Source organism: Notamacropus eugenii, chromosome 1 (assembly GCF_028372415.1).
Source record: "Notamacropus eugenii isolate mMacEug1 chromosome 1, mMacEug1.pri_v2, whole genome shotgun sequence".
NCBI classification, from domain to species: domain Eukaryota; kingdom Metazoa; phylum Chordata; class Mammalia; order Diprotodontia; family Macropodidae; genus Notamacropus; species Notamacropus eugenii.
In genome coordinates this window covers 410,183,897-410,209,531 of record NC_092872.1, presented here as the reverse complement: position 1 = coordinate 410,209,531, position 25,635 = coordinate 410,183,897, and the positions used below count along the sequence as shown (strand labels likewise).

At 37.7% G+C, this 25,635-nt stretch overlaps 1 long non-coding RNA gene across 2 annotated transcripts in view; it reads right to left on the bottom strand.

Annotated features, from left to right (window-relative positions):
* Window positions 1-5,535: 5,535 nt before the first annotated feature.
* LOC140518690 (uncharacterized) overlaps window positions 5,536-25,635 on the bottom strand; it is a 96,782-nt gene continuing 76,682 nt past the window's right edge. For both annotated transcript variants that reach the window (XR_011971989.1, XR_011971990.1), the window contains exon 3: window positions 5,536-5,913. This is a non-coding gene — a long non-coding RNA (uncharacterized lncRNA). The remainder of the gene's footprint in view (window positions 5,914-25,635) is intronic.

Here is a 25,635-nt window from a genome sequence, read left to right as displayed (position 1 = left end):
TTTTATTCCTTGTGTGTTCTTGGATAAGTTGCTTAACCTCTCAGATCCTCCCTTTCCTTCTCTTTAAAATGAGCGGAGTGGACTTGATGCTATTGCAGTAATCCATTTGTGAGATGATGAAAGCCAACATTAGAGTGGTGGCAGTGGCAGAGGAGAAAAGGGAATATATATAAGATGTTTTAATGGTGAAATTGACAGGCCTTTGGCAACAGACTGGAAGGAGGGGGAGGTGGGATAGAGTGAGAGATAGTGAAGAATCCCTTTTGAATCTCCAGCTGCCTTTCATACATCTCAAACTGGATGTCCAGTGGACACCTTAAACTCAACATGTCCTTTCTTTCATTATCTTTCCCCCTAAATGCATGCCCTTGCCCCCCTCCCCCAATATTACCTATTACAGAGAAAGCAACACCTTCCCACTCCCTCAGGCTCACAACCAGTTGGAGATTCAGAATTGGAAGTCAGCAGAAAAATCTATGGAAGCTAATGAGATCACCAAGTGACATAGGATGAAAGGAGGAGAGACAAGGTACCAGACAGAACCCTGAGGGATATCTTTGATTAAAAGGTGTGACCTGGAAGAGGATCCAGCAAAAGAGACCAAGAAGGAGCAGTCAGGCAGGAGAGAATGGTGTCCTGAAAACCAAGAGACAGGAGAGAATCAAAGAGGGCAAGGTGATTAACACTGTTAAAGGCTTCAGAGAGGTCAAAGAGAATGAGGATTGATAAAAGCTCATTGGGTTTGGCAACTAAGAGATCATTAGGAACTTTGGAGAACAATTTTGATGGAGACTGATGGTGTCAGAAGCCAGATTGTAAGGGGTTAGGAGAGTGAGTGGAAAGAAAGTGGAGCCACCTATTGTAGAAGGTCTTTTCAAGGAGTTTAGCTACAAAGGGCAGAAGAGAAATAGGACAATAGTTAGTGGGGATGGAAAGATCAAGTGAAGATTTCTTCAGGATTGGTGCATATGGGCATGTTTTAGGCAGCATGGAATAAGTAAATAGAGAGGGAGAGACTGAAAACAAATGAAATAGTATGGATGACAGAGGGGTATCTGTTGAGGGGATGGAGTAGAATCACTTGAACAAGTTGAGCTCCTGCTGTATGCAAGACAAGTGGTCTAGACAATGAAGATGTCAGTACAAAAACGAAACAGGTCATGACCTTACAGAGCTTACATTACAATGGGGAAAGACAGCTCATGTTGGAGAATACTGGCCAGGAAAGAGAGTTTGGGTCTCCAAAATCACAAGAACTTGGGACAGTTAGTTGTCAGGTCCTTTTCAGAAACAGTGGTAGTTTGGATATGTTTCCTGTTTCCAGAGCAAGAGGTAGAAAAGATGAGGGCAGGGAAAGAAAGTGCATGGAGGGAAGCAGGGCAGAAAACAAGGTACCCAGGATCAATAGTGTGAAGCATGATCTGGGACTTACTAGATACAATGGATTAGATGAGTTTGCACTCAGTCATCAATCAGAAAAGCTCAGCCCCATGCCCGAGATCTTCCATCTCTGAAATAATACAGTTGTCATCTTCATTTTACAGATGAGGATGTTGAGGTTTAGTCAGGTGAAAAGACTTTTTCAGGATCACATAGCAAATAAATGCCAAGGGAGCTGGGTGTTCCTGACTCTAGCCCAACCCCCTCTTCTACTCTGCCATATTGCATGTTGCATTTAGTGCTCAGAGCCTCTGCAGTCCATCCATTTTCAGAGTTTGCTGTAGAATATGCCAGTGTTTCCTCCTCGCTCTACCTGGGGGTCTTTCTGGTTCACTAGTTAAACTGCCTTGCTTTCTTACAAGTGTTAGTGAATACATTGGCCTTCTGCCAGATACAGGCTGCTGTATCACCCCTCAGTGTTCTGGGGTATGCCAAAGGGTGTGGGGTTATTTTCCATGACTATTGACTTGAGCCCCCACTGGCAGGAACTGAACTCATTGAGAAAGGACAATGAGTACTCTGGAGGTCAGTAGACAAGAGCTTACCCAGTTTAGATTGGGTAATAGGTAGGCTTAAGAGAACCTCAAAAGAAGAGAGGTTCCTGTGAAGAAGGTAGAAAAAAGTCTGAAAGTGGAGTGAGAAGCAAGGATTCTAACTTTCCTCCTCTCAGCCGGTTAGTTGGGGAGAATGAATAAAAGTGCAATCTCTGTAGGAAAGAACGTCCAAGGAGGCTGTGTCTTCAGGATAGAGCCAAGTCTCACTGAGAGTCAGAAGGTGAAAAGAGGGAGAAAGGAAAAGACTAAAAATAAAATTACCACACATGTGGAATGGGTGGGAATTAGAATGGGACATTGAGGATTTGGGCTGAGAGGTATGGAAATAAGGAAGGGGGCAGGAGGGGATAAAGAATGGGGTTTGTATAATGACAGCCAGTGGTTCCCTGAGATGGGCATGATATGACCAGGTATGAGGTTTGGTTTGGTTTTATTTTGAAGAGGCAGTCAGAATTAAGTGACTTGCCCAGGGTCACACAGTTTGTAAGTGTCAACTATCTAAAGTCGGATTTGAACTCAAGTCCTCCTAACTCCATGGCTAGTCTTCCATCCACTGTGCCACCTAACTGCCCCCAGGTATAAATTTAAGTATTATTTATATCACTTGGAGTTCCCCACTTGAGGGTGGTATTTGCTTAGGGTGTTAGGCATCTCCTGCAAGAGGACATTGAGGGAACTGAGAAAGAAGAATTTGTTTCCTATTCCTACAGGCAGGCCAAGTCAGGAGATAGGTAGAGTGAACAGGAAGGATTGACTCTCTCTCTGCCCCTTGCTGTCAGGAAGGTGTGTATCAATAAGCACCCCAGCATACACAGGGGGACCTGCTATCACAGGTTCTTAACTCTGCATTCATAAAATAAAGGCAACTTTTGAGGGGTTAATAGTCACTTTAATCAAGCACAGGCATCAGAGAAAATCAGAGTCAAAATTTCAGAGAAATCAAGTCAACACACAGTACTTCCAAACTACCTGACCACTAACATACATACATCTTTATCAGAGAGGGCAGCACCAACATCTGAGTTTTCAAAAAGCCAGGGGGATGAGGGAGGGGACTGCTTAGTGGCTTCCCAGAGTCTCATCTAGCACACAGACCTTCTTCCAAAACACTTTTTAGAGCCAGAGGGCAAAACCCTCTGACCCACTGCCTCAATAGAAAAAAACAAAAGGTACTTGAGACCCTCCTACAAAACAACTCCCCTAATCAAGATTTTCACCATGGGTAGGCCCATCAGTGGGTGGGAAAGATCCTCCCCAATCACATTATTCAATCAGAGGCACTTTTGATAAAACAAAAACAGCAAAAGATCCTAATTTGATTGCCACTACCAGTACCATGCCAGGAGACTGGCACCTGATGGAATGGAGTCTGTGTGATCCACTGCAAGAGAAAGGGCCCACATTAAGAGACAGGTGCATAATGGAATTAAATATCTCTCCTCCCCCAGTATCCTGTGTAAGGAACAGCAAGTGGGCCATTGTTGCTAGATTGTAATACGTGGAGGGGAATAAAGTATAAGAAGACTGGAGGTAGAAAGAGCCCGGATTGTGAAAGGCTTTGAATGCCACATACCATTTCCTATTTTGTCGTGGAGGTAAGAAGGGGCCACAGTGATTTATTGCACAACCAAGTGGCACAGTGGATAGAGTGCTGGACCTGAAGCCAGGAAAATTCATCTTTCTGAGTTCAAATATGCCCTCACACACTTCCTAGCTATGTGACCCTGGGCAAGTCACTTAACCCTGTTTGCCTCAGTTTCCTCATCTATAAAATGAATTGGAGAAGGAAATGGCAGACTACTCCAATATCTTTGCCAAATAAACCCCAAATGTAGTCACAAAGAGTCAGTTTTCACTAACTGAAAAAGCTAAACAGCAACAGAATAATCTGTTGTGTTGGAGTAATATGGTATGGTCAAAATTTTGGAAAAGATCACTTGGTAGCATAGTAGAAGACTGAATGGAATGGGGAGAGGTTTGAGGCAGGGAGACCAATTAGAAAGCCAATTTGTATTACTTGAATCCATGATTATTTACATTCTCTTGATAAGGGCTGGAAGGGGGGATAGGGTGAGACCCCTACAAAGACCAGGGTACCAGTGTTAGGCCACCTAGAAGGAATTCACAGACTCAAGCATTGTTGAGGTCAAGGTAAAGATTTATTAGGCTTTTCAACAGGCAAGAGTTCTTAGGGAACCTGCAACCTTAGAGGGATACAGGTAAAGTTTATATAGGATATTCTATAGTGAAGCATGTGCCAGATATGCTAACTAGGTGTTTTGAGGTGGGATTAGGGAGTGGTTAAGAAATGGTCAGTTCTTAAAGGAACATGCACTTTTGGTATCTACTATACAGGAATTTTACCCAAAATTCATCGGGATATAGCCCAAGGGGAGACTACATGGAGGTGTGATTTTAGGCCTGAAACATCACTAAGTCAACCAACTGTCAGGGGTGGCTCAGAAATACCAGTTTGTTCTCATCAGTATCTTGTTAGACAAGATAAATGTAAGGGAGTATAGGTATGTCTAAGTCTAGGATACATAGGATTGGTCAGTGACTAGTAAATGTCGTTATGACCCAGTACACAGACAGTTCAGCCAGTACACAGATGGTTCAGACTAATAAGTTCTATAGGTGCAGCTGGCTACTGTAGCAGGAAGGGAGATAACAGTTGTTGCTGGGGCAGGCTGTGTCCATGGGCTGGGGAGAAACTGCCTGGGATAGTATTTTGAGGATAAGGAGAAATGTGACTTTTAAAGAGAAATGTGATTTTAGAATTGGAGTCCAAGCACATGCACCCAAGCACCCCATCATTCTCTTCCTCTTCTTTTTTTTCCAGGAAACCTGGTCTTCATCCTAAGGGAAACTGACACATCTTACTCATGTCACTGAAGAGAGCAGACCATCTGTTTCTTCTTTTAATTATTGGGATCCAGGAAAGAAACAGTTGGGCTTACATTTCTGTAGTGCTTTAAAATTTAAATAGCATTTCCTTCACAACAAGCCTATAAGGTATTCCCATTTTACAGATGAAAAGAACTGAGGTTCAGAGAGGAAATATGAAATTGTCTATGGACATTCAGCTAGGAATTGTAACCAAGGTCTTTTGACTCCTAGCGGTTTTGAAAGAATATTGAATTTAGAGTCAGATATCCTAAATTTGAATAATAGTTCTATTGTGTGACCTGGAGCAACTAGTTTCCCCTTTCTAGACCCAAGTTTCTTTCTCTCATTGTAGTGAGAAGGTAAGCCTAGATAATCTGTAAGGATCCTTCCAGGTCTAAATTCCATGAACTTAATATTCCAAGTCTTAACACTTTATAGAATACCATGTTGCATTTTGCTGTCATCATCTTCATCCTTCAGTCAACATCAAGTACTGCTACACCTACATGAGTAGAGCAACTTGCTCAGTTAAGGAAAAGATATGGAGAAGATGTTTCATCGATCCCTGAAGAGCTCATATCTTCATCACATATTATTTACCAAGGGTGGCTGTATGAATGCTTGCTGCTCCACACTCCATACTAGCTTGTTCAGTAAACATACAGCAATTGCTTTATTCAACAACGTAATCAACTGCTATTGAATAAGTCCCTACTGTGTGCAAGGCATTATGTTGATCTTAAGGGAGGGTAGAAAATGTAGCTAAGACATGGTCCTAGACCTCATAGATAATAATATATGTAACTCCTGTGAAAGTCCATGGACACACAATCCTATTAAGCAGCAAAAGCCATCAGATGTTCTGTCAAACAAGCACTTAGTCCTGCATTTATGTGTACCTGCCCAGACCTGCAGGGGATCTGGTATATCAGCCACAGTTCCTAGGGCTCCTCTCAGGCTCTATGTGACTTGATCTTTTTCTCCGCCTCTTATGGATGGTGGTCCAAATGACTGGCTCTCAAAGTCCACCCTACTCAGGAAAAAAATAAAGTAAATATCCCTCAAATGTCATTCCTGTTATATTTCAGTTGAAGTCATTTCCCAAAGCAGCTCAGTGAAGCAAGCAATGGATAAAGAACATTGGACCTACAGACAGGAAGGCCTGAATTCAAATCCACCTTCAGACAATTAAGAACTGTGTTTCCCTGGACAAGTCATTAACTTCTGTCTCAGTTTCTTAATAATAGCACCTACCTCCCAGGTTTGTTGTGAGGATCAAATGGGATTATTTATAAAGCTCTTAGCACTGTGCCTAGCACATAGTAGGCATTTAATAAATGCTTATTCTCTCCTTCCCAAAGCATAACTGGATGCAGTCCTTTAATCATAATACTGTATATAAATACATGAAAATACATCCCCCATCTGGGCAGCTTCTTGCTTATGAAACTCCCCATACCGGGCAGGCACAGCTTCAAAACCTAAGTGCTCAGTCTTACTACATCAGGTCTATTCCACTCTTGGCCTGAAGATTCAGCCTCCAGTCAATTGGAGTGTCCCCCTGAATTAAAGATGCTCTAGAGCTGGTCTCTGTCTCTTCCAAGGACAATACTGTTTGAACTAGTAGGGATATCCTAAGGAAGGCTTGCTCAGATGCCAACCCTTCATTCCAATGGTTTTTTCATTCCAGGATCCTGTTAGTCTTGGCAGGGTTTATATTTGCATAAGGGGAGGTAGTCATGGATAGGATCATAGATTGAAAGCTGGCAGGGACATTAGAGGTCATCTAATACAGTCATTTTATACATAAAGAAACTAAGTTCAAAGGTTAACTGCTTTGCCTCCTCATATGGGTAGCAAGTAGAGCAAGATTTGGATCCAGATCCTCTATTTCCATGATGAGTACTCTTTGTACTGTACTATTGCTACTTAGTGGAGAATGGTTTCAAAGAATTTTTGCTTATCCTCTCTGCCATTAAAGGTTTGGGGGTTTTGTTGTTGTTGTTAGATTCTTTCCTATATGGCTACTGCCCATTGTCCTGTAACTTAAAATCATTGAGCCATTGGGCTTAGAGTTGGCAGTCATCTAACAGCTTAATTTTACAGGTGAAGAAACAAGCACAGAAAGATAATATGCCTTTGTCAAAATTACACAAGTAATCTATTGCTCTGGACTCTAAAATTACTACTTTTGCCATCTGGTATCATACAGATTAATTCTTTGTTTTATGACAGCACTTCAGATATCTAAAGACAGAAATCACACATCTATAAATCTTCTCTTGGTAAAACATCCCCAGTTTCTTCACTTCATATGACAATAAATCTAGATTTATAAGGGACCTCCAAGGTCATCTAGTCTAGTCCTTACGCCTTTTAACAGAGGAGAAAACAGAGGCCCTTTCAAGTGATCCTCATAGGACAGGATGTTTAACGTGGTCTCCATCCCTTTGACTCATGAAAGCTCATCAATGTCCCTTCTAAAAGCCAGCCATAAAGAGAAATTGTTTACACTTCTATAACACTATATTTTACATAACTTGGCAGCAGCTCTGGACAGTAAGTAATGCAAGTATTTTAAACCCTATTTTATAAATAAAATAAAGCTCAGAGAGGTGGACTGACTTGCCCAAGGCCACAAAGCTAGTAAGTTTTAGAGGCTGCATCAAAACCCAGGTCTCCTTAATTGTAAATCAAGGGCAGTTTTGTTTGTTTTTATTGTAACACTTTAACTCCATATGTGATCTCATCTAACAAAGAACAGTGGTACATCATATCTGGTTATCCGGACACTAGGGCTCAAATCATGCAGTCTATGGTCATACTAACTTTTTTTCAGGGCATCATTACACACTATCATTTATTGTTCTTGTGATCTGTCAAAACTCCCAGGCCCTTTTGAACTGCTAGCTACCCAAGACTCCCACATCTCCTATTTTTGTACTTAATTCTGAACTCAAGAGTAGAATATTTCTTTTCCCACATAATGGAAAGTGAGAAAGAAACATGCTGCCATTAGAAAGAATACTGGTGGCAGAACTCAACTTGAATCTCTGCTCTTATAACTAACTACCAGCGTGACAGGGCAAATAATTTAAGATCTTTGGTACTCAGTTTTCACATGTACACATGTATAATGAGAGTTGGACTATATTATCTTTTAAGTGTTCTCTAGACAGTCTCTTAAATTTTGGGGGTACTTAGGTTTCCAAAACACTCTAGCTTCCCCCCGCCCAAAAAAAACACCATCTCTTGCAACATCTCTCTCCATTACTATAACTGATTTGCAGTACTATTGTATTAAAAACTTCTTTTGACTTGCATTAATTTCATTTCCTGGCTCACTAGTAAATATTACCACATCAGATGAGGAGTAGGTTAACAAATCATGGTAATGGATGGTATCCTGAGCTGGGCCTGATTGGCCAGTCTGGTTGTTCAGGCTAAAGATTAGAATCAACTGAAACACTCAGACTCTCTAACATTTATCAAGGAGGACGATTACTTAACTGCATGTAGCATGGAAAGGATGTTGAGCAAGGAAGCAGCCATTCTTCAGATAGACATAGCCACTTTGTCTCCCTAGAGAGATACATATTGTCATTGTTTTTAACGTAGCATAGCAATATGACTTCCTTCAAGTCTAAGGGACAGGAACTCTAAGGACTAAGCTTTTTAAGCCTTAGGGAATTAGCACTAAGTTGTGACCTGGATCATATCATTATCAAGTTTTCTGCCTCAGATTGCATTTGTTCCCACTACAGATGACTGTATTGCCATACTGAGAGAAAGAATAAAAATATAGAGAAAGAAGAAATGAATTTATTCAAAGTAAAGCTTTGATACTTTGTGTTCAAAGAGGACCAATGACATCACAGAATGATGTCTTGCATATGAATTGGATGTGAGGCAGAGTTTTAGCCTTTCTCTTCCAGAGTCAAGTGGATGACAGAAATTTGTTCCAACAGTTTTTATGAAGGCGATTGAAGCAGGTACTGTGGAGTATAAAATAAAGTAAGCAAAATCAGGAAAACAACAGAAAATAAAACAAACTCAAAACCCATTTCAGTAAAAATGACAAAGCTTGGCCCCAGAGAATCATAGGATCATAGATTTAGAAAGAGGAAGGAACATGGAGGTTGTCAAGTTCAAGTGCCTTTGTTTTATAGACAAGGAAACTGGTACTAAGAGAGGTCAAGTGCCTAGTAAACGTCTGTAGCAGTGTTCGAATTCAGGTTTTCCTGAGTCTAAGTCCAGTACACTATGTATTGTGCCACCTATATAGGAAGTTATCTCTTTCTACCCCTCCTGACCCACCACCACAGTGCCTAATTTGTCAGATTAGATGTTTTGGCTCATACTCCTGAATTGGATTTTCCCCCTTCTTATTCTGTTACTCACAACAACTCTCTGGGAGGGAGAGAAGGGGTAAACTATAATGGGAAATACAGGTAATATTAAAACAAAAGATAATTTTTTAAAGAAAATATATCAGTGAGGGCCCACAAGCTATGATTTTGAGTGGATGCAGAACCACAAGAGTACCTTGGACCTGATACCTGAGGGTCCATGTGAGAGGAAGTACCCCTGGTGCTGTACACTTATGAGGAAACGGGCCAAAAGAGGTTAATTGACCGATTTAGGGCCATCTAGGTAAAGGTGGGATTTCAACACAGTCTTGATTCCAGATAAAATGTTCTAATCAAATTTTCAACTGTCCTATGCAAGTGAACAGGTTTTCTCCTTTACCAAATTTGGGGTTTTCCCTACAGAACAGCAAAGCCTTAGGGCCTCCTGCTGTGCACCACGTAGTAATAAGTTTCTTTTCTCTTTTCAGAACTACCCAACACTGTTTCAAGAGATGAACCTTGTCAATTGGACAGGTTCAGTAATGGACACCATGGGAAGAGATATTAAAAATCCTGTTGTCTCCTGGTTTTTAAATTGGTTGTTTGCTCCTTGCTCCTTTAGTTGTAGAGAATTCAGGTTTTTAATTATTCTGTTGTTTTTCATTTATATTGTTATAATTATGATGTATGTTATTTTCCTGCCTCTGCTTACTTTACATTCAATCAACTCATGTAAGTACTTTGTACCTGTTGGAGACCTTATCATACTTCACTCTGCTTAGTTAGATGTATCCATGGATGCTCCACCCCCCACCCCCCGACTGTACTATGAATTTCATGAGACAGGGGGACTAGCGTATTTATTGTTAAAAGATTGGGACTGGTGGTCTTAAGACCACAGTGAGCGTCTCCCTTTAAGGGAGGCTATAGCTTATATAATCTATGCATGGAAATCATTGTTATAAGATGAGGCCTGATGGTCTTGAGGCCATTATTATGGCCTACCCTTAAGACTATAAACTTATTCATGAAAAAATATTAATAATAATATTTTTCTAAGGTTAATGCAGCTGTGTGCCCAAAATAACATTTAGTCTAATATAAGATTGTTTTTCCTCCCTGATAACAAAACCCCTAAATAATATTTTGCCCTGACCCTTGATATGCAAATTGGCTGGCTCCAGGGAGGCCTCCTCCAAGTCAGAGTATAAGAACTCAACACTCTGAAGGACACTTTGAAGCATACCCTTACCCACCAGCAGGAGCACACCTTCCCTCTGAAGCACACCCTTCCTGCTGAATGGACCTGTGTCAATGTACTCCCCAATGTATCATCATTCTTATGTGAGTTCAACTCCTATGTTAGTGTGTCCAAGTTACATATCAGATCCCTTTTTCTTTCTGCCCTTTTCCCCATTACTTGCAATAAAACTTGCATTGACCCAATTCCCATTGTTTTATATGATCTCAGCATCTGATCTCATTAAGGGGTTTTTCCTAATATCTCTGGCTGGCCCATGAACTTTTTATAGACTGGGTACCCAGAAAAGGACTTAATCTATTGACAATCACACTGACACTGGGGGAAAATGGTGCTGTGAGCCAAGTCATAGAAAGTAAGGTCAACAGGGGAGAACCTTACATCCTAGGAGGGACTCCCTTATACTAGAGGTCTGTCACAAAACATTTATCAATATTCCATAATACCTCATATTGGTTTCTCACATAGTAGGTGCTTGACCAACATTTATGAAGTAAAAGACTATTGTTAAATTGTGGGGAAAGCAATATTCCTTTATAACTTAAAAACAGATTTTCTTCTATTGCCACTAATAATAATTAATGATGATGTTGATGTCTATTTTCAGCGATTACTTGGGCTCAAGAAATAGAAGACATAGTCAAGACTTAAAACTGAAAAAGTGGGTGGGTAAACCATGAATCAAGAGAGAAAACAGATTGTTGTTAGCCCAAACACTACACTGGTATTGTCAAGATACTAAGGACCCTCTTGAATGTTGGATTAATCACCTCTGGAGGCTTTTCAAACAATAGAGATAGGATGAGGTGTAGAGAAATTGCAAGCTACATTAGTGGAGGGGGACAAATGAGATCATGGATCCATTAAAGAATTATAGCATTTTTTAAAAAGTTAATAGATCACCATTATACAGCAACTTTAAGATTTTAAAATCATTTTCATCCCAACAACCCCATGATGTAGCAATCTTTTACTGAATAAGAGATTGAGGATCAGAGATCAGAAGACTCATCCAGGTAAATAACAATTATAGGAGGGGTTGTGGGACACTAGCATATTAGTACACTTAACTATACATATCCTTGAACTCAGCAATATGGCTATTAGGCATGTGCCTCATGGGATTTAAAGACATAGAGAAAGAATCCATAGGTATAAATATATTTGTAACAGCATGTTTTTCATAGCAAAGACCTACAAAAGAAAGTCTATTTGGGGAAATGTCTGTCTGAACTATGATATGTGACAAAAAAAATTTTACTATATCTTAAGAAATGAGGAGTATGGTAGATTCCAAGAAATATGGGAAGATTCATATGAATAATGTGAAGGGAAATAACTGAAAAACCTCAGAACTCTGACCAAAGTAGTGATCAATTGTGATTACAAAAAGTAATGATGATATAGACTTTCTGCCTCTTAGCAGAGGAAGTTCATGCTAGAATTATAAAACAATGTATATTCTCAGACATAGTTAATGCATTTCTACACAGTTTTGCTTGACTATACATATTTGTTACAAAGGTCATCTACTGGAGGTGAGAGGGAAGGCAGGATGGAGATAGACATGAAAACGAATAGCATAGAAGTAAATGAAAGGGAGATGAAAATTCAGGAAGGAACATGCAAAAAGAGCAATTTATTACAATCTGTTATGTGCGTTCATGCACATATCAATACACAGACTTTTTTAAGAAAAAAATCTGGATTTAATAAAAACCTTGAGATAATTTTGACAATATGAAATTGAAAAGTCTCTTAAAATTAATACATATAGGGGAGTTCGGGGAGATTGACAGACAGGTTCACTGACACTGGGGCAAGAGCTGGCTAGGAGCATATGTGGGACAAAAGTGGCAGCATTGGGGATTATTCTAACATCCAAGGATAGAAAGAACACTGGGGCAGGCAGCAGTAGGGTAGAAAGAGATGTCTGAATTAGCACTGGGTGCGGGACCAGGTGCCATCTGGAAGCTCTGTTACTTGGCCTATTCCCTTGTTCTGAGTCACAGATTTAGAGTGGAGATCAGAGGTCATGAGCAAGGGGAACTCTAGCTAAGTAGTAAGCATGGAACTAGTTCTGAAATACGGTTATGTGGCTCTGAAACCACAAACTGGAGATCCAGTTCTAATCATTAGTCCAGGACATAAGCTTTCAGGGAGAATAACCAGGACAGGAAATCCAGGTCAAAGGGGAGCTGGCAGTTCAGTCACTGAACCTGGAGAACCTCCCAGCAAGTAAATAGTGACTAAATACAGTAGTAGTCTATTAAAACAACCACACACAAGCCAAACAGGAACCTGCAGAACTCAGACCAGAAGAGCAGTTAACAAGCTTCAGCCTCAGTTTTACTGCTTTGGGAGGACTAAAAACTTGGAGCCCTTTAACCTGAGCTATGACAGCAGCAGAGGAAAATAAGAGGAAAGATCAGGCCAGACATCTCTGCCCCCTCCACTGAAGTATATAGAACCCAATGCTAATATAAAGTCCAAAGTCAAGGAGTAAGTTAGAAAAACGAACAAACAAAAAAAGAACCCAAATCATAAATGGCTACTATGATACTACGGAAGCTCACGAGAGGCACAGAAAAAGACAATAACTTGAGTACATCTACAAGCAAAGCTGCAAGGAAAATTGCTGATTGGATACAATCTCAACAGGAATTTCTAAAAAAGTTAAAAGAGTTTTTAAAAAGAGCAAAAATAAAATGTGAAAACCATTTAGAGATATAAAGGATAAATTGGAAAAGACATGAGAGCTGCATAAGAAAAATATGAAAGTAGAATTAATAGCTTAAGAGGTACAAAACTGTCCTGAAGAAAATCATTCTTTGAAAATTAAAATTCTCCAAATAGAAGCTAATAATTACATGATACATCAAAAACAATAAAAACAAGTGAAAAGACTGGAGAAAATCTAAAATTGAGATATTTCTATGGAAAAACAACAGGCCTAAAAAACAGACTGAAGAAAGATAATTTAAGAATTATTAGACTACCTGATCAACAACAACAAGAAAAAGAGCATAGACATTATATTTCAAGAAATTACAAAGGAAAACTGTCTTAGAACCAGAGACAAAGTAGAAATTAAAAGAAATTATAAATCACTTCCTGAATGAAACCCCAAAATGAAAACTATCAGGAATATTGTAACCAACACCTAGAGCTATCATGTCAATCCAGAAAAGTAAATAAATAAATACTAAAAGCAGCCAGAAAGAAAGAATTTGAGTGCTGTAGAGCCATAGTCAGGATCACACAAAACTTAGCCACCACTAGAAAGGAGAGCTTAGAAAATGATGTTCCAGAAGGCAATATCAAAACCAAGTATAACTTAACACAGCAAATTAAGTATAATCCCACAGGGAAAAAAATGAACCTTTAATAAAGGACTTGTGAACATTCCTGATGAAAAGACTAAAGCTGAGTAGATATATTGACATTTGAACATAAGACTCAGGAAAAACACAAAAAAGTAAATGAGTGAGAAATCATAAAGGATTAAGAAAGTTTAAACCACTTACATTCTTATATGGGAAGGTGATACATGGAATCCCTGAGAACTTTGTGATCACTTGGTGTCTTAGAGAAACCATAATTAGACTACTAAGAATGATGGTAGATTAAGGTAGACAGTTGTGAGAAGCAAACAGACTCTAAAAGGGGGAAAGGAAAAGGAAAAGTATTACAGAATAGGATGTAAGAAAATGCATAGAAAATCACGACTATGAATCTAAGTGGGATGAACTCATCCATAAAACAGAAAAGGGTAGGAGAATGGATTAGAAACCAAAATCCAACAGTATACTGTACAAAAAAACCCAAAACACTTGAAACAAAAGAAACACATAAAGTAAAAAATAAGAGGCTGGAGCCAAATCTATTGTGCTTCAGCTGAAGTGATAATGATCACAGACAAAGAAAAGCAAAAATAAACATAATTTTAAAAGATAAACACAGAAACTACATTTTGTTAAAAGGTATCAAAGAGGAGGTGGAGCCAAGGTAAAGAAGAAAAGGCAGGGACTCACCTAAGCTCTCTCCCAAATCCCTCCAAACACCTTTAAATAATGACTCAAAACAAATTATAGAGTCGTAGAACCCAAAAAAGGATGGAGTGAAACAATCTTCCAGCCCAAGACAACTTAGAAGGTGAGCAGGGAAGGTCTGTAGTACCAGGGTGAGAGAAGAGTGCAGTTCAACGCAGGCTATGCCAGCATAACGTACTCCCCAGCAAACAAGGAGCAGACCATGGGGGTGAACTGAATCAGTGGCAGCAGTGGTGGTTTCCCAACTTCTCAACCCAAGAAGATAAGGGAGTTCAATAAGTAGTTGGAAGGAGACTACAGGGGTCCATTTGTTGGCACTGGGGCAGGATTCTGATACATTGCTCATGCTTGGATCTAGGTCACAGTCCTGGGTCTCAGTCCCAGTGTGAGGAGGAGAACTAGTACACCAGAACTTGTGACCACAGGGGACTAGGGATACTGGCTCCAGTTCCAGGAAAAGAGTGCTTGTGGTCACTCACAGACCAGTGCACATTACAGCAGTAAACACTCCTCTCTCTATATCATACCACCTTGGAAGAACTGAAAATTTGCAGGTCTCTAGAATTATCTCTGAAAACAACTTTTAAAATATATTGAATTCTAAATTTCCTCCCCTCAACATCTTATAAAAGTGAATTTTGAAAACTAAAAATGAATTAATTGATCAAAAAAACCCAAAATGGTAAAAGATATACAAAAATCCAGTGAAGAAAAGAATTCATTAAAAGTAGAATTGGTGAAATGGAAAAGGAGGTACAAAAGCTCACTGAAGAAAACAATTTCTTTTTCTTTTCAATCAACACTCAGAGTTTAATAGTTCTCTCCCTGGGGGTAGATAGCATTTTTCATCATGAGTCCTTTAGAATTGTCTTGGTTCCTTGTGATCAGAGTAGCTAAATCTTTCACAGTTGATCATTAATATTGCTGTTATTGTGTACAACATTCTCCTGGTTCTGCTTACTTCACTTTGCATTGATTCAAGTAAGTCTTTCCAGCTTTTTCTGAAATTATCCTGCCTGTCATTTCTTATAGCACAATCACCTGGCACAACTTATTCAGCCATTCCCCAGTTGATGGGTATCCCTCAGTTTATAATTCTTTGCTACCAGAGAAAGAGCTGCTGAAATGTTTTTGTACATATAGGATGTTTTCACTTTTCACTGATCTCTCTGGGATATAGAACTAGTAGTGGTATTGCTGGGTCAAAGGGTATGCACAATTTTATAGCCCTTTGAACATAATTCTAACTTGTTCTCCAGAATGGTTGGATCAATTTCTTAAAAATTAGAATTCAGTAAATGAAAACTAATGGCATTATGAGAAATCAAGAAACAATAAAATCAAATAAAAAGGATGAAAAAGTAGAAGACAATGTGAAATATCTCATTGGAAAAACAAGTGACCTGGAAAATAGATCCAGGAGAGATAATTTAAGAATTATTGGAATGTCTGAAAGCCATGATCAAAAACAGAAGAAAAAAAGAGCCTAGACATGATCTTTCAAGAAATTGTCAAGGAAAACTGCTCTGATATTCTAGAACCAGGGGGTAAAATAGAAATGGAAAGAATTCACCAATCACCTCCTGAAAGAGACATCAAAAGGAAAATTTCTAGGAATATTGTAAGCAAATTCCAGAGTTCCCAGGTCAAGGAGAAAATATTACAAGCAGCCACAAAGAAACAATTCAAGTATTGTGGAAATACAGTCAGGATAACACAGGATTTAGTATCTTCTACACTAAAGGATCAAAGGGTTTAGGATATGATATTCCAGAGGTCAAAGGAGATAGGATTAAAACCAAGAATCACCTATCTAGCAAAACTGAGTATAATACTTCAGGGAAAAAAGGTGGAATTTCAATGAAATGGAGGACTTCCAAGCATTCTTGTTGAAAAGACCAGAGCACAATATATATACATATGTACATACACACATATATACATACATACATATACCCATGTATATATACCTACCTACACATACATAATATACACATGCATATATACCCACACAAAGCTACATATATACATATGTATATATTTATACCCTCTAACTATGCTAATACTGAAAAAGGTCTCATGAGTTACAAATATCAGCTTTCCATGTAGGAATGTAAAGAGTTCAACCTTAATAAGTTCCTTATGGCTGCTATTTCCTGTTTACCTTTTCATGTTTCTCTTGATTCTTGTATTTGAAAGTCAGATTTTCTATTCAGCTCTGGTGAATTCTTTCCATTTCTATTTTGCCCTCTGGTTCTAGAATATCAGGGCAGTTTTCCTTGACAATTTCTTGGAAGATGATGTGTAGGCTTTTTTTTATCGTGGTTTTCAGGTGGACCAATAATTTTTAAATTATCTCTCCTGGATCTATTTTCCAGGTCAGTTGTTTTTCTAATGAGATATTTCATGCTGTCTTCCATTTTTTCATTCTTTTGATTTTGTCTTATAATTTCATGATTTCTCATAAAGTCTTTAGCTTCCATCTGCTCCATTATAATTTTTAAAGAACTATTTTCTTCAATGAGTTTTTAGACCTCTTTTTCCATTTCACCAATTCTTCTTCTTAAGGCATTCCTCTCCCCATTAGTTTTTTGGACTTTTTTTTGCCATTTGGGTTAGTCTATTTTTAAAGGCGTTATTTTCTTCAACTTTTTTTTAGTTTCTTTTAGCAAGCTGTTAACTCATTTTTCATGAATTAACATGAATTTCATGAAATTCATGAATTTCTTGCTTCACTCTCATTTCTCTTTCCAATTTTTTCTCCATCTTTTTACTGATTTTCAATATCCTTTTTGAGCTCGACCATGGCATATTTTTTGGGGGAAGGCTTTGAATGTAGGAGCCTTGATTTGCTCTTTTCCTCCAGTTATATGCTTTGTTCTTCCTCTGATTGTATGCTTTGTTCTTCCTTTGATTGTATGCTTTGCTCTTCCTCATATGAAAGTATGGAAAAGAAATACCTTTTCACTAAGGAAGTAACCTTCTATAGTCTTATTTTTCCCCCTTTTTGGGCAATTTCCCAGCCAATTACTTGATTTTTGAGTCCTTTGTCAAGTGGAGAGTAGACTAGCCCAGACTTCAGAGCTTTTGTGCAGCTGTTCTCCAAAATATCTCTAGGGATCTGTAAGTTTTCAGTTTCTCCAAAGTGGCATAGTCAAGGAATAGTAGTTTACTTCTCTCCTGGCCTGCACTCTAGTCTATGAGCAACCAAAAGCACTCTTTTTCTGCCCTGGAACTGTAAGTAGGATTCTCTCTCCATAGCCACCACTATCTCCACCATGCCAACACTCATCCTCACCCCAGGACTGCCAATCAGGACTAAAACCCAGATCAGCGACTAGATTCCCCCAGCGTCTGTAGGTTGAGAGCTATAGAAGTGGATGCTGCTGCCACAGTGGCTGCAACACCCTGGGGCTGGAGCTGGGGCCAGATCATGCTCCCCTCTTACCTAGGTGAAAAAGTTTTCTCACTGACCTTTGAAGCTGTTTTTGGCATTTGTGGGTTGCAAAATCTGGAAACAACAGCAGCTACCTGTGAAGCCTGCTCCAGTCCTGTCTGTGCTGGTGCAGCCCATACTGGGCTGCTCTCTGCTACAAGCCTGGTGCAATAGACCTTTCCTATCAGTCCTCCAGGCTGTCTTGGGCTGGAAATGTTTCACTATCATTTTGTGGCTTCTGCTGCTCTAAATTTTGTTTAGAGTAATTTTTTACAGATATTTAAGGGTTTTGGCGGGAGAGCTAGGACAGGTCAGTGCCTGCATTCCACCATCTTGGCCCTGCTCCCTTATGTTTTCTTTCACAGCTTGACTTCCATGGAAATATGTTTTGCATGACTACACATCTATAACCTATTTCAAATTGCTTACCTTCTCAATGGGAGGGGTGGGGAGAGAGAGAATTTGGAACTCAAATTTTGAAAATAAAAGACTGTTGAAATTGTTTTTACATGTAATTGGAGAAAAAATAAAATATTTTAAAAAAGGTATCAAAGACAGTGAATTGATATCAACACTGAGCATATAAGTACCACATGGCATAATATCTAAATTCTTAAAAAATTAAATGAGTTACAGGAGGAAATAGAGAGTAGAACTATAATAGTAGGGAACCTCAAATTAGTCTTTTCATATCTACATAAATCTAACCATAATATTAAAAATGAAAGAAGCTAAAGAGAGGAATAAAATTTTTGAAAAGTTAGATATGATAGACCTCTGAAGAAAAATAAAGGAGAACAGAAAAGATCATACATTTTCTCAGTTGTGCATGGTATCTTCACAAAAACTGAGCATGTATTAGGGTATAAAAACATCACCAATAACTGCAGAAAAACAGAAATATTATATGAACCTTTACACAACCACAGTGCAATAAAATTATATTTAATAAAAGTCTTTGAAAAACAGATTAAAATTCATTAGAAACTAAATAACTTTATCTTAAAAAATGAGTTAGTCAAAGAAGAAATTATAGAAATAACCAAGAATTCTATTTAAAATGACAATAATGAGACAACATAGAAAAATTTGTGGAATACAGCCAAAGCAGCACTTAGGGGGAAATTTATATCTCTAAACACTTACATCAACAAGAGAGAAACAGAAAATCAATGAATTGGTTATGCAATTTTAAAAAAATAGAAAACTAATTTTAAAATCTTCACTCTGATAAAATGGAAGTCTTGAAAATTAAAGGAGAGATGAGCAAAATTCAAAGTTAAAATTATTGAACCAATAAAATTAGGACTTGTTTATTAAAAAAGCAAGTAAAATAGGCATTAGCTAATTTGATTTTTAAAAAAGGAAGAACATCAAATTACCAGTATCAAAAAATGAAAAAGGTGAATTCAAAATCAATGATAAAGAAATAAAAGCAATTACTAGGAGCTATTTTGCCCAAGTATATGCCACTAAAAATCTAAATGAAATAGATAAATGTTTACAAAAATATAAATTGCCCAGAATAACAGAAGAGGAAATAAAATATTTTAAAAACCCCATTTTAGAAAAAGAAATTGAACAAGTGTTCATAAATGAACACTCCATGAAAAAATCCGAAGGACCAGATGGATTTATGATTGAATTTTACTAAGCATTTTTTAAAAATTAAATTCCAATATTACATAAACTGTTGGGAAAAAATAGATAAAGAAGGACAACTACCAAATTCTATGATGTAAATATGGTCTTGTTATCTAAACGAGAGAGTAAAAACCGAGAAAGAAAACTGTAGAACAATTTCCCTAGTGAATATTGATGCAGATTTTTTAAAATAAAATAATAACAAGAAGATTACAGCACTATTATCACAAACATCACATATTATAACACCAGATTTACACCAGAATTGCAAGTCTGGTTCAAAATCAGAAAAATTAGAAATATAATTGAACATCTTGATAACAAAAACAACATCATATAATTATTTTAAAAGACACAGAAAAGAACTTTTGACAAAATACAATACCCATCCTTGTTAAACACACACACACACACACACACACACACACACACACAACACAGGAATGGAGCTTTCTAAAAATTGTAAGTAGTATCTATCTAAAACCAAAAGTAAGCAAGATCAGTAATGGAGATAAGCTAGAAACCTTTCTAATAAAATCAAAGGTGAAGCAAGGATGTCTATTATCGCTCTTATATTCAGTTTTTACTAGAAAGCTAGCTATGTCAATTAGACGAGAAAAAAGAAACTGAAGGAATAAGAATAAGCAAAAAAACCTGTCACTTTTTACAGTTGAGACTATGCTTAGAAAATCACTGAGATTCAGTTAAAAAGTTAATCAAAACAATAAACAGTTTTAACAAAGTTGCAGGATATAAAATATATCGATACAAATCATCAGCATTTCTGTATATTACTAACAAAATCCAGCAAGAAGAAACAAAAAGAGAAATTCTATTTGAACTACAAATATCATAAAATACTCGAGAGCCTGGCCGCCAAGACATATAAAAACTGTGTAAATACTACTACAAAACACAGTTTTCACAAATAATGACAGGTAAATAATTGTTGAAATATTAATCACTTGTTGTTTCAGGAGAACAATTTATAGAGTAACAGCAATCTTATGAAAATAATCAACATGAGAAGATTTAATAACTCTTATCAACACAACGACCAGCCATAATTTCAAATGATTCATGATAAAACAACTTCCAGATAGAGCTGATAGACCCAGAGTACACACTGAAAGATATTTTCTTCTCTTTTTTTCTTTCTATTTTTGAAATGGCTAATGTGGAAATGTTTTACATGACTTCACATATTTGTAAAGAATTTTATTTTTCTTGCCTTCCTAATGTGTGGGCAATAGAAGGAGGAGAAAATTCAAAATTGAAAATAAAATAGAAATGAGTTACTGGGAAAATATTTAAAGTAATATAAAAAGGCAAAAATAAATAGATTGAAATGACCATACTTTTGACGCAGAGATTAAATTATTAGTTATATACATGGAGGTCACTGATTAAGAGAAAGTCCCCTTATACACCAAAATATTTGTAGAGGAACACTTTGTTGCAGCTAAGAACTGGAAACAAAGTAAGATGCTCATTTGTGATGGATGAATTAAATGCAATATTAATGTGCTGTTAGAAAGATGACAAATTCAATGAATACAAAGCATGGATTTACATGAACTGCTTCAGCATGAAGCATGAAATACATAAAAGTTACAGCAATATAAATATAGAAAGAACAACCATAAAGCAATCCAAAGTAAATATTGTAAAATGACCAAAAAACCCAAAAAATTTCAGGAAAGAGTTAGGAGAAGACAATTCCTCCCCAACACTGTAGAGGTAGGAGGGACACAGTCTGTCACATCACATATATTTCCATATTTTTTCTATCAATTGGATTTGTTGAGGTTTTTTGGTCTTCATCCTTCACAAAATATTATTTTTATATGAAATGACTCTTTGGGAGTGGGAAGGGGAAAGTATGGGTGAAATTTAGGTAATATAAAAACAAAATGTATTCTTTCAAATTTGTTTTCATAAGTAAATATATTGTGTATGATTTTATTATATTTATATATTATATTATATAGAAAGTGTATAAATATTGATTTGTGTAATTATATTAATATATGATATACATATATAATTACATAAATATTTAATTGTCTAAGAATAATTTAGTTAAAGTAGAAAGCTATCAAATGATCTACCGGCAGGTGCAAACCAGGTAAAATTATCTGTAGTCTACCTACTACCTCATCTCTCCCAGTCTCCCAGAGAATCTTAAGACATTGTTATCAAGCCATTTGTCCTCAGGACATTTTATGATATTTGCCCCAGGTGCAAAAATTGCTAATTACCTACAAAACTAAGTTTGACAGGAATAAAGCATTGAAGGAAAGCAGAGGTAGGAAAGATTAGTTAGGCAATTTTATAATGTTACATTGTTATTCCCTACTGTTTTAAATTAGAAATATAAACCAGCAGTGTTTCTAATATGTTGCTGGTTGAAACATAAGCTTTCATGAATATAAGATTTGAACCTGTGAATAAATTAATTGTCCAATTAAAAAAACCTGATAATTTCCCTGTTCTGTGCAGAATAAGTCCTGTTGAGAATAAGATATTTTCCTTAGCATATGGCTGAGTTCCTAATGAACTTTTCTTTAGCATTCCATGGAACTGGTCATTCTGAAACTGACCTCATAATCAGGGGAGGGAATGTTCCACTCACCAGTTTCTTCAACATGAGCTGAATCTCCATGGACCTGGCACAGAAAACAGTCACTAAGGATCCTTCAGGTGGAGAAAACCACCTTCTGTCTCAGGAAAATGAAAATCATTTTGATATTCTTCATCTTGGCACATTATGATTTCTCAGGTAACATTATTAAATTTAAATTCTGACTATTTAACAATAGCACAGCAAAGTAACCAAAGGATAGGCATTTTCAGGACAGAATGTTGAGACACTGGGTCCTCCCATTGATAATAAAGTTCACTACTAAGATTAAAACCTTATATTTACTTGGGATATATTTCTACTGTTTCTTCACAATAAAACATAAGCTCCTTATTAGCAAGAACTGTTTCATTTTTGTCTTTGTATCTCTAAAATAAATGCTTGCTTAAATGAAGGAATATCTCAGGCAGTGAGTAACTGAGCAGTTCAGAAAAATTAAAGCAGGTCAGTTCTGAAGTGAAAATTTAGCAATAAAGTATGGAAGGAAGGAAGGAAGGCATGAGGAAGGAAAAGTTTGTTAAGCTCCTATGTACCAGGGACTACACTAACCACTTTATAAATCTCTCTCATAGCTAGAATTATAAGAAATCTATAGGAGGCCCTAGCTTTCACAACTAGCTTTTGGAGTCTGTACATTTTTACTGCTTTCATGGTGGTATGATCCAGTGAGAAGTGTGATTACTGTTTTCCTGATCTTCATTTTGTTCCTTACCTAGGAGGAGCATCTACTACCCTTGTGACTACAAGCACTAGCACTCCTCTCTCCTCCCTAAAACTTCAACCAGGAACTAGGGTTCTTCGTTCTCTCTCTGCCCTGGAGCTTCCTTGTGGTTACAAACATTCCTCTTCACCCTAGAACTGGGACCTAGAACTGTGTAATGGGCATTGGAGTTGCCAAGCATCACCAGGTCCTGCATCCAGTGCCATTCAGTGGTCCCCTTTAATGTCTTTCTGATCGAGTTATCCAATCCCCTTATCATCTCGGTAGTAAGAGCTCCCAAAATTTGTTGCTTCTGCTTTTGCAACTGCAGCTTCCAAGTCCCATAGCAGGTGTTTCTGTCACCCCATGTTCCTCCATCCCAATGTCACAGACTTTGCATTCTGACCTCTTATCTTGGACTGACAAGGTCCACCCTGACCTTTTGGTGGCTATGTTGTCCAGAATTCAATTAGACACATTATTTGAAAGTTGTTTAGATGGGAATGTTAGGAGAGTTCAGCTGGAATTCTCCCTCCTCTATGCCATTTTCATATCCATGTCCTTATGACCAAGATAAGGTTTTGATCTAAATATTGGGTCATTTGTCTGGGCCTAGATATGGATCTGGGAGAAAATTTGGGGATGGCCTTCTATTTCAACCCCATCATGCACCCCATTACAGATGCCCCTTCACTCCTCCCTAGTACTTCCAGTAGGGTCCATGGAAAGTGGGGATGCCTTGACATTGTGGAAAGGACAGAAGTCAAAAGCTTTTAGCAGTAGTGGCAATTCTGGACAAGAGCCAGATGGTACTGTGCCATGGAGAAGACACCAGTGACAGACTGGAGAATCTCTGGATGGCAACTGACCAGTGATGTGACATTGCAGTTGGTCACAGAACAACCACTTCCCATTTAATGGTTTTGTCTATCATGTATAATTCAGCATAACATGTGTGTGTAAATGTATAATGTATACAATGACCAGGGTGTGGGGGGTGATCTCTCATTGAATTGTTAATTCTCCCCGGTTAAAAGTAGATATGGTATAACCTTACCATACTGATATGCTGTTATATACCACACAGATAATAATTCTAATAATTTATATAGTTTTTAAGGTTAAAATATCTCATTTTTATCCTCATAGCAACTGTTGGCAGTATTTATTATTATTGTCCTTATTTTGTAGATGAGGAAACTTAGGTAAATAAGAGTTAAATAAGTTGACTTAGATGACAAAGGGTCAAGTTGGATTTGAACACAGGACTGTCCCAGTTCCAGGTCCAGTGCTCTACCCAGTGTACCATCTAGTTGCATCTAAGATTTACCATCTTTGTACAGTTACTTCAGGAGAATTCTCAGGCACACATAGGACACAGAGAAAGACAAACACACATACACAGGAAACCACCCAGGTAATTAAAAGCTTCCAAACTCCATTTATCTGCTACATAGAAAGTTTCCCTGGCTCTAAGGTTCTTCTGTCTTAGCAAAACATACAGCTTTATGAGAGCCAGTTTAGGAACAATGGTAAAGAACCCTAGTTCAATCCTATTTTTCTAGATTAGCTATCATTATTCTCAGAAGACAGAGAGGCTAGTTACCCCTCAGAGTAGCACATCTAGTGCTAAGAAACCCTAGTGTTTCTCTGCTACAATTCAATTGATGTTTACTAAGTACCTCTTTAGTACAAGTCACTCTGCTAGGCGCTGGAGATACAAAGATTAAAAAAAGGGGGGGGGGGGAAGTAATCTCTGCCCTTAGATGCTGAGCTTCGAAACAACCATAAGTTACAGAGGGCCTGATATTGATAATATATTTATTAGGAATTGGGATATACAAGCATCAAAATCATTTGATTTTTTTTTACCTAATCTATAACCTAAATATTCTTTGTGGAGATAATTCCATCTTTTCCATCATTTATTTTTTACCAGGTTATTATTTCATACAAAGTATGAGAGCCTATCTGCATAAAGATCCTATATGCAGTCCTACTCCCTACCTGCTATGGAAGGAGACACAGTCTCCTTCACAGGGGACCTGGCCGTTTTGCATTCTACTAATTTATCTCTACCCTGTGTCCCAGTCTCTTTGTTCATGGCTAGTCATAGCTCTTTAATCCTATTCTATTCTGCCAATGCCCCAAACTTCCTTCAGCTGCCAGTTCTCATCTTCTTTGCACATAAAACTTTGAACTTCATCCCCATGGCTCACCCCACTATCCCAGGGAGCTACTGACCTTGACACTTGGAAATTTGAAGAGGAGTTTACAAATATATTTTATGACTCCTTTTATAAATGGAATTACATGCCCTAGTTCTCTAAGACAATTTATTCATTTTCTTTCAAATTTGTACTTATTTGATCTTTGTTTATGTTTGTTCTAGATATATTATGTCATGAGCTGAATCAAACTCCAGCAGCAGTAGTGATGGATACAGATCATAAGCAAACAAAAAGGAAAACAGCTTCTGATGCTTATCAATGGGATGCTCAGGATGAGGTCAGTCTTAAGTAGCATTAGATGGCATTACTGTGCAAGGATGCTGAAAAGAAATAGACCAAAATAATCAAACTGAGGTCTAAAAGACACAAGGTTTCACTGGTAGGTTGGACCAGAGTCTACAGCAGAGTTTACAATAATCATGGAACTGTTTATGC